We start from the raw sequence: 16,176 nt of genomic DNA, 5'->3' as shown, positions 1-16,176 counted from the left end.
ATAAGTGCGGTTTGATTTAGGTGCTGTAAATGTAAAGCAGTGACGGGTATGATTTGTCAGTCAGGCACTCAGCTTCTAATAAGCCGGTGAGTTTTAAACATATTGAAAAATGAAAAGTCTAAGGTTAGACTTGTATAATTCCTGTTCATCATGAACTTGTGCAGTCTCCGAACCACAAATGAATTTACACACATACTCTGCATATGCACACATGTATGTTATAAGCTATTAAAACACTGTGCAATCACGGCAATCTTGCATGTTCTTTGCCAGCTTTGTCCAGTTTTCAATCATATATGACAAAGTCAAGCATCAAATTTTGACATCTGACAAGCTGGAACCAGAAACGTTTTGTCATTTTTGCCTTTTGATCGATTGATTGAATAATCAATTAATAATTTCAGCTCTGGATAAATTGAAAGATTCTGTGTCAGATTGTAGGATGAATGCATACTGAATCATTAATGTGGTACACTAATGGAGTATAAATTAAATAATATGTATGTGCATTGTCATCAATATGTCTATGGGCACTTGCAGTGCTAGATTGATCAGCGTATACTGTGTAATCTCATGCTGTATTCTGATTGGCTGGTTTGCAGAAACATGTTTCCCTCATGATTTGTGAGCTTTCCTTCTTGGACAGCCAAAGTCACACAGTGTATAAGGGCCTTTAATCTTTGTGGTCAATCATGCATGGTGTGTGTGAGGTAAAGGAGTACTAATGGAGCATCTGGCCAGGAAGGGATCAATTAAAATATCTTCTCCTTTTCGAACCCACTTCAGCCTTTTTGCCTGTTTGGTGAAACTTGGCATCAGTCCAATGTTAATTCCTCTTGTTGCTCCACATGTGATTACATAGGAGTCAGGTTGCACATAAACATTTGATTTATAGACTCCACTCTACCCAATAATATTGTGGTAAATTCTCTCTAATGTAAATAAGGACCAATATGTCTGACCACTGCATACTGTCTGGAGTACCTGGAGTCAAATTAGACTTTTTTCCCCCTTAATGTATCTAGGGCTGCAACTAATGTCAATTATTTATTATCATTTTTTTCTGTCAGTAATTTTCTCTAGATAGATACTTTTATTGATCCCGAGGGAAATTAAAGTTTTTGATCAAGATAATAGCAGTGAATTAACTAATTAATTAATGAATTAATCGTTTTCACGCCAAATGTATCCATGAGTTTCTTCTATCTTCTAATAAGCGTACTTCTGCAAAAGAGTTATTAGCCTGGCCTCAGTAGATAATTGTTTTGTGTTATGTCATGGTTCTTACTTTCGGGAAAACATTATCATAATGCCTAATTGTTCATGCATGGACCTGTTATCTAATAATGTCTATTTGTGACATCAGACTAAAAATATATTTTATAGCCCTATACAAATGAGTTACTTTTCATCATAAGGTTCCCTGTCTCACCTTCTACTGCATATGTGCACCTTACACAGACATGATGGTGTCACGACTAATATGTGACAGTAAAGCTCTTTTTGACAGGAATCTATCGATCAGTTTTTGTTGACAAACTAAAGTTTGGTTGATCCATGTCGAGCTGAAACGATTAGTCAATAAATCAATTCGAAAAAATGCCAAAAAAGTCTGGTTCCAGACTATCCAATACGATGCTTTCTTTTACAATTGCTTGTTTTCTTGAGTCAAACTAATATATCTGAAGATGCTATTTTTTCACTACTTTCTGATATCATAGACAAAACCTTTAGTCGATGAATCAATAAAATAATCAGCAGATTAATCATTAATGAAAATAATAGTGATTTGCAGCCCTAGTTCCACGTTAGAACGGATGGAAAGAACAATTTATTTGTTAAAACTCAAACATGATTTGCATGTTTGAGGTGACTCCAATTAGCTGGAGACCCGACCATTTGTAAATTGGTCTTTGTTCACCAGTCCTGAAATACTTTTGGAATACAGTTTGTATTAACTGTAATCCTTTTCCCACTTTTTTTAAAATAAAAAAACAATGTACACTAAAGATCAGTCAGAATGATTTGTTACCCATCAGTAATATGTACATTTTAATTAGAAAAGATTGAAGCTGTGTTATAAAGACTAAGGAGAACTAATCACCTTTTGCTTTAAAGAATCACAATCTTTTGCCTCAACTATTTGTTGTTAACACTTTTCCACCATCAGGGCAGAATAGCATATTATGCATCTTCATAATGCTTTCTCAGCAGGAGGCCAACAACAGAACTCCATTCTCTTTATGAAACGCATCATCATAAAATTGTATTACTATGTATTGTAAAATATGACTGGAATCTTGAGAATGATTCATTTAAGGATCTAAGCCATTAAAAGAATAATAATGCCATTTGTTCACTTCACCTGCTTAGGTACGGACGCTCAGCACCTTCTTAGCTAGATGCATGAATGAGTTTGCAGCACTTTGACCAGCGGTACCAGGGTCTAAATTTAGTTCCTGCTTTTATACCGGTTTAGACAAAGTAGAGACAAATAACTAATTGGTGGAAAAATAACCAAAAGGTTTGAAGTAAATTTTTCTTTTCAACATGTGAAAATGATATTTCTAGGCTGCTGGAAACACCTGAATGGTCTGAAATTCTAATGTGGCAGGTACATATATCACCTTGATTACTCACAAGCTTAGAAATTGATGGACTTCAAAGCTGTCAAAAGCTTTGAAAGAAAAGGTGTTTCGAGACGGGCCCAGTGCACACAGCACGTTGGAAATGTTAAATTGTATTTATGTACGCCGGTGCCACGAAGCAGTCTATAAATGAAATTCCTATCTGCTGATATGGAAACTTCAAAGCTTGAAAATTTCTCCTAAAAAGGCTTTTGATTACAAGACACCGAATGAGTTTTGGCTTCTGCACACCTCATTCTTCTCACGCCACTTTTTGTGCTCCAGCCCAGTCTTGATAAATGTGATATGTGGCTGTAAGAGTAAGACCTAAAGCCCAGCAGGAGAATACTTAGCCTTCAATAAGTCTCACACGATGACACATGCCAGGAGATCTTTCCAATGTCTGAAGTCTTCTGGGGCTGTGTGTTTTTACATGGTGACAAATTGTAAGCCAAAGTGCCCAAGTCTAATAGATCAGAGTGAATGACTGTATTATATGTTACATTTACATTAAACTAATGTCACCGACACAAGTCTCCCCTGTTTCTCCACCCGATTGAGAATCAATTATTTTAGCGATGAAATCTACCTTTTGTCTACATTTTTTGCTATATGTACATATAACTTCAATTCCTTTAATTCCTCAAGTTATTTAAGTGATAATGTACAGCAAGCCGGTCATTCTTGTGAAATGAACCCTAACAGGGTGAGCAAGTTTGTTATCCACGGCAGAAGCAAAACAATATTCAGCAACCATTTTATAATCAAATAAGTATTTAATCCATTTTCAAGCAAAAGTACCTTTTTACAGCTTCTCACTTGTCTTCTTTATCTCTTGTATTATTGAACTATGAATATTTCAGGTGCTGGAACGATAGATTTTATGTCACCTTGGACTTAAGAAATGTTCTGACAGTTAAGGAGCTGCAACAATTAGTCGGTTAATCGATTATTTCATTGACGGATATTTAATCGGCAACTCTTTTCTATAATTCATGATTTCTGTCATTTATCAAGCAAAAATGCCAAAGCTTATGAAATGAGTGGATTTGCTTCTTTTCTTTGTCATATAAGATAATACATTTTTATATCATTGAGTTTGTGACTGTTGGTCAGACAAAACAAGCTGATTGTATACCTCACTTTGTGCTTTGCATTTTCTTTCACATTTTATAAACCAAACAATGAATTCTGAAAATATTACTCCAAATAATCGTTAGTTGCAACCCTAAAGGCTGTTCTGACAAAGCCTAGTATATATTTTTTCGCATTGCTTAAATTTGTCAATTAATTCATTTTAAATTGAGTGGTTCTATAAATCGATTATCAAACTGTTGACTATTAATTCAATCAACTTGCAGCGCTTAGTTGTTGATGAAACAGAACAGGATTGTGATAGATATGTTGCTTTACACATTATGTTGACAAAAGACCCAAAAAGACCAAAAAAAAACATTTTCACCCAACGCAAATAAGTAACATTTGTAGATAGTGTTTGGTGTTGGTCAGTAAGTCTTACTGAGTGGTCCAACAGGGCCACAGCTGGCTACACGCATGCAGGCCGTTTTGGGATCAGTGCCAAGGATACTCTCTCTCTTTTCTCGTCTCTTGATGTTTAATTTCGCCCATTTTGCAGCAGTTGAAGATTACACTTCCTCACTTTAGAAGGAAGTTTTTTTTACTCACCTGCATACTTCCCATGGTGACTCGCTATCCACTCTAAAATAAATTGGGAGGCTCTTAAACACGCCGTAAGCACGAAGTAAATCTGTCGAAAGGAATTAAGTGCTAACATTTTGTTTTCAAGGCCTACAATCTGTGCGGTGTTTGAAGTCTATGGATAACATTTTACTGCTTTTCTGTTTTACTTTCATGGACAGCAGGAATATTTGTACAGGAAAGTAGCTATTGTTGGTTACTTGCTGGACTGTGGTGCCTCGGAAAGCTGATATTTAGTGGGAAGGCTCTGGGAGGAAAGAGCCCATCTCAAACTAATTGGACTGACACATACATTTTACTTCTCCCTCTTTCACTTGCATAGTCAAAGGCAGTTTGGGCAGCACAATGCATGAATATATTTTTAAAATCTTTTTTAAGATAAGAAACTAAAACAAAATCAAATCCTTAACGTTCATCCAATACATTTGAATACAAGGCCTGTGTGCTCAGATACCGCCTCTTTGATCTTCCCTTACATAACTGACATCAGTGTTTGATAAATGGAAGTTACATGTGTTAACTTAGATTCATGATTCTGCAAAAAGCACGGCAGCAGCAAAGCATTTGTTATGTGGACCAGGGATCCCAAAGGCCTGTCAAGATTTCAAAGAAAGGGGGTTAGTGAAAAGAGGGAGCTATAATCATAATTCAAACTCCCCTTTACTAATTTAAAATTGCAATGAAATTAATCATTGCCACTTGGCTTACTTGCAGTTTAATTTAAGAGGTGTCTATTGTTAGCTTTGTGTCAGCCACACTGTATTTGCTCTTATAAAGATACTGACGACAGGTAGGCTCTATATGGCACGCTGATAGGATTTCAAACGTCTTCCCCACATCAGTCGTTTCCTTGTTGCTCCAAAGACTGATTTCCTTCTTCTCAACATGTCACACAAGGTGTAGCAGTCAAAACATAGAAAGTTGTTAGAATGAGAAAAAGAGACTGTGAGCGTTAACTTCCTCCCACACTCTCAGTGATTTGTTGTGCTGCTCAGAGAAGCTGCCAGACACACATTAAGATTAATGACGAATCAGTCAGTAAAGCTGCCACTGCTTCATTATTGCCATGCGGTTAACGGGCCAGCGTGGAGACGTTGCCATAGAGACGGCCTAATGGCAATGCCGTTTGAACAAATGGAGGTAAAGAAGCTCTTTGGAACCAGTGAAGGGGGTGCTATTTTGGCAATAGGCGGCAGCGGCTCATGCTGCTTAAGCACCTCATTTGGAGCCTCGGTTGCCATTTAATCTACTCTGGAGATGGCTTCTCTTCAAAGGTGTTTGTGATATTTCAGAGGATTGGCACTTTTATGGAAAGATGTAAGATAGTGTAATGGGAAAGAAATGGGCAAGCTTGGTGAAAAGAGTTTTGGATTTGTGTTCTGTGCAGTGCACTAAAGATACAAGAGGTGAGTTTCTTTTTGTATTTACTAAGACCAAGGTGCTCTTTGTTACAGGGGGATAAACACTTTAAACCAAGATTTCTCCTGGTAGAAAAAGATGGTATGGTGGTGTTTCGGCTTGACTGGCCTGGCTCTGTAATCAAGGACCGTTTAACAAAACCTCTCCGGTGTATTCGAGTGTAATGCTTTTCAAAGCACCAAGGTTGGAATATACTGTATTAATATATTGTGCTTGTTTAGAATCGTGTTTTTAAATTAGTTGTGTTATGGTACACAAAATCCACAGTTCGGTATTTACCTCAGTTTTGGGATTTGGTAAGTTTTTGGTACAGCAGGAAAAACTAAATAAAGGGCAGAAGATAACTTTTTTTTAAATTTATTTATGAAAATTCGGTGTGAGAGCTACTGTTGTGACAGTGGATAATTCCTGTTCAACTGCAGATCATTTACACAGGGCAGTGAATAATTCCTGGACTGTAGCTTGTAGGGCTGTAACGGTTAGCTACATGTGCTGAGGTTAGCACAACAAGATGTTTGGCCCTGCGACTCAGTCACACTATGTCAAGGGAAATGCCGGAGCATTTAGCTGACGCTTTTGTCCAAAGCGACTTGCAATAAGTGCAAACAGTCATGAAGATACAACTCCGAACAGTAAGAATCTTGCAAGTACAATAGCTTCAAATTAGTCAAACCAATGTGAGTGCAATTTACAGAAACGATAGAATAAAAACTCAAACATTAGCTTCAAATAAGCCAAACCAAAGTGCTACATACAGAAATAAGAATTACTATTATTTTTCTTTTCTTTTTTTATTGGCCAATGTGTTGAAACGGGTGAGTTTTTAGTCTGCGACAGAAGGTGTGAAGACTTTCTGCTGACCTGATATCAATGGGGAGCTCGTTCCACCATTTTGGAGCCAGGATGGCAAACAGGGTTTTTATTTGAGGAGAATCTAGGTCCCACTCGCAGTGAGGGAATAGTGAGCTGATTGGCCGATGCCGAGCAAAGTGAGCAAGCTGGGGTGTATGGTTCGACCATGGTCTGATCTATGCACAGCACGGTAGGCCAGCACCAGTGTGTTTTTAGCAGATTTAGGCAGCCACTGGTAACCAGTGAAGGGAGCAGAGGAGCGGTGTAGTGTGGGAGAACTTGTGTAGGTTAAAGGCTGTAGAGGTTGGATGACAGGAGGGAGTTGCAGTAGTCAAGACGTGAGATGAAAAGAGCCTGGACCAGAACCGCCTTCTGGGTCAGTAAGGGACGTATCCTTCTAATATTATAAAGAGTGTATCTGAAGAAGCGGGGGGGATAAATATGACGAAATAAAATTATATCGGCGGCATAAAAACAAATATAAAGTGCATAAAAAAACTCACCATCACGCTGAATTAGTGGGAGCCCTGAGCTTGTGTCTCTGCAACGAGCCGGTCCAATATAGAGGTATAAATTCTTCAGCAATAGTAAAAGGTTTCTTCTCTTAGCGTCACTAAGTACGACGCTCTCAGTGCACTCGCATGTGTTGATGTGGTGACCATCAGTAATTGTTTATGTCCTTCTTGTTCATGTTTTTTTCTTTAAAGAAACTCCAAGGGCTTGTCTTTTAACGCCGGGTGCCGGCGAAGCCGTTATGAAGGCTTCGTTGCCTCATGTGCGAGCCTGTATATTATGCAGAGCGGCGCATGAGAATCACCTGTAGCGATAAACACGTATTTTAAGTAGGACTCCTGATGTTGTCTTTTAAATGTCTCCTCATTGGGTCTTTTCCCTTTTCCACTCATTGTTGCTTGTGGGCTTAATTTTAAAAGTAAAGTATCACGTGACAGACGAGCGTCTTGACATGTGTCAAGAGACACAAACGCACAGACAGATGTATCCGGTGATTTTTCAAAATAAAATATTTTTTTATTCAATCTTTCTGTGCGGCTCGGTACCAAATGACCCACAGACCGGTATCGGTCCGCGGATCGGTGGTTGGGACCACTACTTTAGGTAGTATTAGAGCAGGGAGAGAGCAGAGCCTGAGACTCTCAGTTCTTGGAGGGTGCAAAGAAGGATCTGGTGGTCAAACGCAGCAGAAAGGTCCAGAAGGATGACAACAGAGGAGAGGGAGACTGCCCTTACACCTCTAGTTGCTTGACCTCATTCATGCAAGGCAGTGTATAATTCCTTTACAACTTTAGCCTATTCTAATTTATACAAATACGTGGATGATTGGAGCTTCTGCTCATTTATACAGGGTGGGGGGTAATTCCTGGACAACTGCAGCTTGTGCACGTTTACACAGGGTGGTAGATCATTTCTGGACAACTGCCGCTTGCGTTTGTTTATACAGGGTGGTGGATAATTCTTGGTTAACTGCAGCTTGTGCTCATTTATACAAGGCGGTGGATAATTCCTGGACACCTGCAGTTTGTGCTCGTTTATACAGGCTGTTATTCCTGGACAACTGCTAGTTGTGCTTGTTTATACAGGGCGGTGGATAATTCCTGCAGATAACAGATCACAACTGTTCCCCTATCAAAGGTTTCCTGGTGGAGCTTGCTCTTTAAATTTACGTTCTACAAGTGCCAAGTTATACCCCTAATTAGAGTGCATGAGGCAAATTCTACAGTAAATATTTGGTTTGCAGAGCGAACAAAACCAAAGAAAGTCGCAAACCACACTGAACTTCCTATACCAAACATTTCAGGATAAATAGACATACTGTTACACCCATATTAGAAATCTCACTTCTATCTTATTCTCCTTTTTAGTCTTGAGGATGAGCACAGGCACATCCGTTAAACAGCAGTAACTCATCACCTTGTGTGTTCCCAGTAGGGAAGTTTGTGTGGCTGCGCTCTATTTATGTGATCCCATCAAAATAATTGTAATTGTCTTTACAACTTTAAGTATGCTTTCTATAGAAACACTTGGGGATCAGCTGTGTGCTGCTATTCTTAAAGTGGAAAAATGTACCTCAGAAATACTCCATGAGTGAATTTGAGAATACTTCCAATAAAGCATAAACTCTTCTCTGTGTGAGGCTTGTCCCACTGGTTTTTGTGTGTCGTCTTATTTGCCACAAAGCTGTAATGGGCTCATTGCTGCTCTTGTGACTTCAGACTTCAGAAACTGTGAGTTTCATCACAATTACACTTGGAAGCTATCTGAAGCTTTACGTTTACACCTCCTGTTTTAGGTTTTTCAAAATTAAATCTCCGAGACATACAAAATGACTTCCTTACACTCTCACTTACTTAAGAGTGTCTCCTTTCCTTAAAGAAAGAGCATTCTGTTCTGTTAGCCAGATTGGCAACAGTAGAAACTCCTCTCACACACACACACACACACACACACACACACACACACACACACACACACACACACACACACACACACACACAGATTGATTCCTTAATGATTGGGCCAGCATGTTAGCCTCTGGCCATCTCCTTGGCTCTGTAAGGCGCTCGCATGAAACCTTTTAACTCCCCTCATCCTCCGCTCAGGCTTAATTTGTGGCTTGTGTGCACATACCACATAAGTCAAGTCACTGCAGTGACCTATACATAAGATACAGATCCTCGGGCTGAAATATGTCTCAGAAGCTGCAGCGCATTCCTTTCCTCTTTGCTGTGGCTTTGCTAATGTGATCTTCCTGAGCTCTCATGATACCCGTATTGCTATCCTTGCAGGAGATGAGGGATGCTTTCCTGTACATGTGTGCATATGTGGTCTCTTTTGTCTTAATCCTGTCTGAATAAAGATTCAAAAAGGAAAAAATACTGGCATCATCATAACTAACTTCATGTAGTCAAATACTAGTGACTTTTTACAGAGAAGGATGCTGCATTTCAAGTAGGTTAAAGATGAAGTTATTTATGTTATTCAGTCTACTGTTCAATGTGGTGTTACAATACTGGGGGAATGTTTAAATTCATTAATTTGCCAAGAAAGAAGGCATCAAATGCATATGTATATGCACAGTAGAAATACTTGTATTACAATTTCTGAGCAGCAGCATAAAAATGTTAACTGTTTCAAGTGAGGCGGGAAACTCTTTTTTAAGAAACAAATTAAACACATTTTCAAACACATTTTAGCACTGGGGCAGCCAATTGCAAGTGAATGTTGGACTTGTATTTGGCATGTGGTCAGAAACAAGGCTCCGATGTTATGATTATGTTCCTCTGTATCTGCTGTGTAAAGAGTCAAACACAAATCAGTGAGAGGTCTTTTCTCATGCCGATTGCTCCTCATCAATTTCAGGAATCAAATTGTCCCAGTTAAACTTTCATTCATATCATAACAATAATAACTGATCAACTTTATACTCAAGACCTTCATTACATCAAGTATCTTGTAAGAATACGTTATGTCAGATTTAGTAGCTACAGCGCTTATTTTAATGTGTCAGATACATATTTAATGAATATTTAGGTAAGTCTAAGTATCAGATCAGACTGAATGGGCTGATATACAACGTTAAAGGACTCGGATTGGGGCCAAAAAAAACAGGTACATCCCTAATATCCATATTTTTTGACAGTCTCCGCTGTCTGCTCATTAACATTTTCTCCTGCTCTTCCAGTTTCAACAGCTCTCTGCAGTAATGTGAGTTCTAAAACATAATTCTTTCTGTATTAAGGGTAGGGGATTAGAGAAACCTGATTTCCAGCTAGATTTCTCCTGGAGAAAGCCAATTTCTTGGCCATGTAGACGAGGGCTGCAACTAACATTTTTTTATAGTATTGATTAATATGCAGACTTATAGTTTTGTCCAACCTGATTTCTTGAGTATGTGCATGTAAACATTGATTGATTATTGTCTGTGCACTTATCAACAGTAAAATAGTAGCATAATGAAGCAAAGCTTTGAGGAGAATTTAAATTAAGGATATTTATTTCAAGAGTTCATCAAATAAGTATTTCGACTATAGTTGTGTTTGTTTGCTGAACAGAAGCTATAGTGTTTTTTGTGGGGGGGGTTTTAAACTAATTAAAATTACAACGCAAAATGCAGCTCTCAAGCAGTGATTATCATCTCACTGAGGAAAAAGCCCCCCGTCAGTCAGGAGCAGGGAGTATGTCACTTGCAGGATCTGCAGAAATGCTGCAAGTTCTTCTTCATGGTGTCAGGGGTTCAGTTTTACTCAAATAAAACGCTGAAAACAACCCACAGAACACACATCAAATTACTGTGTTCCAGCAGCTGGAAGTTTGCTCTGAGATCATTTGTTTGCTGCAAGTTTCTGAGTTGGTGTGTACATTAGGGATTAAACAGGAGGTTGTATGTGCAGCGTTTTTGGATGAGAATACACAACTTTTTGGTTAAAGGGTCCTAAAACCCCCTCCTTGTCCCCCTCTTCTAGTGTCTGGCAAAAATCAAAGAGCTGCAGGAATTTGCCGGTAATTGTTTTACGATTCCTCAGAAATCATACCTACTTGTATAGATGGAACACAAAGAAAGCAAGAGCCATGAAAGCTGCAGGCTGGCTACTGCTGCTGGCATGAAAGGATGGGGAAGGGGAGGAGGTGCAGATAGACGGGGCAGCCACCACCAAATAACAGGAACTGAGCTGTAAATGCCGGCCGGCTCTCCCTCTGTTTCAGTCAATGAAAGGAGGTTGGAGGAAGTGGTTTCTTGAAGCATGGTTTATATGAGCTGTCTCTTGGCAGCTCTTTCACCCTTTCTCACTCGCCCCTGCCATAAAACATTTGCCTTTTTTTTTGTATTTACAGCACCTCCACACACCGTAGCTGGAAGATTTAAGTCAGGAATCACTAGACAAGCCATGGTATCCCTTTTCATCAATGAAATAAATAGAGCCAAAAGGTGAAATGATTTACCACAACTAGGCTAAGACCATTAGTGTACCATTTCTTTTGTTACAGTGGTTTAATTTGAGTCCATTGACAGAAAGTGATTATAGAAATCATTTGTCAAGCAAAACGCCAAACATTCAAATGGGAGGTTTTGCTGCTTTTCTCTGTTCTTATATCATCGCTAATTCGATTGGATTTGTTCTGTGGGGTATCGTAACTTAAAAAATGTAATTGATTAATGGAAGAAATAATTGGCAAATCAATTGTTAATGAACACAAATTGTTTGTTGCAGCCCTAGCTACTGTATATCCCCAGTGTTGATGCTAAACAATTTATCTTCAGATTATGTTTTCTATATCAATATTTGAATGAACATATCTTAAAAACAAGGACCTTCCAATTCTATTTCCCAAAGATCAGTTGACTTGTTTGCATCTCTTAAATGAAGTTATTGTTGTGACAAAGCTATACCATTGTGCACTGGTGATAGTTCTGTGAGCAATGAATCTTACATTGAATGTTTTTAGTTTGTCTCAATATGTTCGTGACTTTGCTGCAGATAATTATTGTCCCCAGAAGATATTAATAACTACTTTCTCAATGAATTGATTAATTGTTTAGTCTATAGAATGTCAGAAAACAGTGAAAATGCCCTAAACCCCAAGGTGAAGTCTTCACATGGCCAAAATTTCAACTTGTACACATGGAATATCAAAACTGAATTGGTAGATTGCCTTTTGTGCTACTGAGTATATTCATGCTCTCCAGAGGATGGATACCGGAAGTCTATAGCTTTCCTTTTGCACCATCCCCGGGCCAAAATATCAGCTATGCATGAAGGTTATCGTAAAATCAGAATTTAAGTTTCCTATGAATATTTCCTAAACTTCCTGATGAGATGACCCCTTTTGATTTTAATGACGTCATAACCTTTTGATTAGCGCTCTCTGAGGATCTTAAATCAACAGTATGTAGATTTAACACAGCTATATTATAATAGTCTCCACTCACCAGCATATGTACATGCGAGGTCTGAAGGAGCACCCTAATGATTTTGCCCCCAATGCCCACCCCAAGGTAAATTTCCCCGTTGTGGGACTAACAAAGGATTTCTGATTGTCTAATCTAGTCCCTTGAGGTGGGTGTGGCTTCACACCTATGTATTTTGAGTCCAGGATGTGCATACTGAATATGGTGTTGTTTATGTATATATTGTTTTGTCATTTAATCCAACCTCTGTTTCTTTCTTGACAAACATGCTTTTGTCCGTGTTCTTCCACGCTTTACTTGCTGCTGGTGGGATGGGAAGAGAATTCTGCCGATAACCTGGTTTGTTATTCAAATCAGCCCCAGGTTAACCAAGTGAAGATACTTAACATGGTGAGAGGTGAGGCGTGTATGTCCTTTTCAACCTTTTTCTTGCCACCTGTTCGGCCACTTATCTAGTAAATTGGCCTACAACACAAATTTGAATGTTTCTTGCATTCTGGTCTTTAATCTTGGCTGATTAATCTTGACCCCGTTGGTGTTCTAGGGTCTTGTTGTCAGCTGATTAGTGTGAGGTCGTTTGGGTCAGCAGAGTTCCTGCGGGACTGGAGAAAACTATAGTGTGACGTTGTTTTTAAGGGACTGTGCTCATTCAACCAGAGACGCCATCCCCACTGAGCTGCTAATCATCACCCACTATTGTTAGAGCAGCTCATATCATGGCTACTCAATGTTTTTTGGACTGTGTCATACAATTGTGGTTTGTTGAAGGAATTGAGTAATGCTATGCTCCAACTGTTGAATTGTTTCATTAACTCGAGTATCAAAGGTGTGTCTGTCTGTTTTTTTCTTTAATCAAATATTTACTTTTTTCACTATTTTAGTTCAAGTTCCTGCTTGTGTTGGGAAATAATTTACCATTTGAGAACTTAAATAAACGTTTTTTGTAGAAAAACATATTCAGGTTGTTTAAGTCAGGTATCAAAAAGCGTCTGAACTAAAACTCAAAAGTATTGTCAGCAAATAATAATTCAAATGACACTGATCTTTAATAAAGTGGTCACAGGCCAGAATATCTCAATCAAAGATTCACACTGAGACGCTATATTTCAGGAGCTTTGTGACAGTTGTCCAGTATTAATACTGTGGTGGATTGGTCCTGGAAATTGTAGAAACAGCTAAATCACTGCCATTGAAAATGAAAATATTTATTTAAAGACCCTGTCTAGACATATTTTTAACATTAAAAACTATGCAGTTTTGATTAGTAATAATAAGTTATAAGTGATGATAAGTCAAAAGATTACTGGAGTTGACAACAACTACTCAAAAAAGCCAATACTTCATTAATACACTTGTTGAACAAGCTGAGACAAAGCAGCTCCTTCTCCCTCTACCAGCAGGACCTTCAGGCAGTCCCATCAGCAGAGGGAGGAGGACAGATGATGGGAGGAATGACTGATACTGACTGATGTCCATGTTCTTCATTCTTTCTAGCTTCAGTCATGAATATTATTTATTTTTTGACATTTTAGATTTGTTTCCAGTTTATGTATTGCCGTTGCTGTTATCTTTACTCTTGCTGCTCTAGAAACAACATTTTGTTATATTTAAAATATTAATAAATTCCAATCCTGTTTGGAATTTACTCTTTTTTTTAAATAATATATATTTTTAAAAACTATATAAAATAGTAATAGTAGGAAACTACAATAGGAAAAAGCAAATAAATGTCAAACAATCTCTCTGGCCGGTAAATTCTTTATCTACCAGACACCTTTGCCGGTAAGTCAAAAAGTAAATTTTTGGACCCTGCAGACAGTTAATGAACACAAATAATCATGCAGGTTCCCTTAAATCAAAACATTGTTTTGTTGGGTGTTATAATAACATAAATAAATCAAAATAAATAAAACAATGCAATGAAGATGTAGATAGTTGATTGTTTGTAAGAGTTAAAACTGAGTCACGCATTGCAAAAAAGAGTAGGTATCAGTTTTATTTCATAGATTAGACGGCACTTGAATGACGTAAAAGCAAAAACTGGAATTAGAAAAATCGTTCAAAAGCATCTTCCCTTGAAATGCTAATGGTCTCGAGTATTTAGTGTAAATTTAAGCATTTTTACAATTGAATGGCTGCATTAGAGAACAGCAGCATAGGCGTGGGGTGGTGCTGAAATCTCATATTGTTGTATTTGTTTAGCAGGCCTCAAGATTTTGTTTTGATTTAATCCCTGTAACCAAAATAAGCGAGAACTTTTACAGTTGAAATATAAACTTTTCAGTGTTTTGTGCTTAAATAACCATGCTTTTTCTTTCTCTATGCTGCATATGTGGACAAACACCTGGCCTTTGCCTTTGCAATGCTGAGATGAATGGCTCCATTAGGAAACAGAGGGATTAACAGTAAATCAGCGAGCGGAAGGAGCTCTTATTTGAGCCACAAGCCTCACTTAAGAATTTCTTATTTCCAGTCTTGTCTTTTGTTTTATGGTCAGGCCTGTTGTCTAGACTGGCCTCATTACAAACCAGTCTGTGTAGAAAGGGCAAATACGTAGTGACTGGCATTGTTCTGTGATTGGCATCTTGGTTTAAACCAAGGCCATGTTAATAAACGACACGGCCTTGTACCTCCTTTGAAAGCTTCTGTGACCACTGGCAAGGTTTCTGTTACAGGTCAGTGGTTGCATTGTGCATCTCTGCCTCTCAGACGCTCCTTCAGATAATGTTAACCTTTTCAACCTGAACTACTGAACCCCAGCCAATACGCTGCACTGACTTTTCCTTCAGGGTTTTGCTCTCATTTTAACCATAACTTGACCTGTCACTTGAAATATGTGGAGAGGTAAAGATTACATTTATTTTTAGTTACAACACCACTGGAGAGTTTGGACAGTATTCAGTCAGTGCTCATTGCTGAAGAGTTATTGCTGAAATATATATATTTTTTAATTACTAATAAAAAGGTCATGGAGGTGCTGCCTTCAAAACAAAATAAACATGCAGGGTCTTCCACGGGAAATTCTCTATTCCCCTGGCAAACCAAAGGAAAGACTGGAGGCAAACACAAATCACCTCAGAGTAGTAGGCTAGAGTTGCTCATCAAAAATGGCATTTTGGCTCTAACTTTCTTTGCATTCATTTGAGATGACAAAGTGATTTGAGGCTCTAGCGAGCTACAAAATCAGTAAAGCGTTTCAGAGATGGAGACATAATGTTGCTGATGGGTTAGCCTTCTGCTAACCATTGCAGCATCCGTGAGCCGTTGGCTGCGGTTAGCAGAAGCTAAACTATAAGCAAAATGTTCTCTCCATCTCTGAAACACGATTGCCGATAATGTTTACTGATAACTCTGTTGATAAGTCCGTCTTCCTTTTTTGGGTTGCGTTGCAGTGTAGGCAGTTGCTGCCAATGCTAAAATAGCAACTTTTTCTGCAGAATAGTTATAGGCATCCAAAGATTTATACGCCCTCAGCTTCTCTTTACTGTGGATGCTTGGTTTCATTATCAGGGGTGTAAATGCTTTTTTTTATCTTTTTTTCTGGGGAAATTTTTATTATTTTTATTAGATAGTGACAGTAGAGTTATGAGATGGAGAATTACTTGCAACAAAGGTCCCTGGATGGAAATGAAC

At 38.4% G+C, this 16,176-nt stretch overlaps 1 protein-coding gene across 2 annotated transcripts in view; it reads left to right on the top strand.

The window, feature by feature from the left end:
* The window catches only part of mllt3 (MLLT3 super elongation complex subunit), a 43,704-nt gene that overhangs the window by 1,719 nt on the left and 25,809 nt on the right, over positions 1-16,176 (top strand). The gene's annotated exons all lie outside the window — the stretch shown is intronic.

This window comes from Cottoperca gobio, chromosome 18, assembly GCF_900634415.1.
Source record: "Cottoperca gobio chromosome 18, fCotGob3.1, whole genome shotgun sequence".
Taxonomy (NCBI): Eukaryota; Metazoa; Chordata; class Actinopteri; order Perciformes; family Bovichtidae; genus Cottoperca; species Cottoperca gobio.
This window is presented reverse-complemented; position numbering and strand designations above follow the sequence as displayed.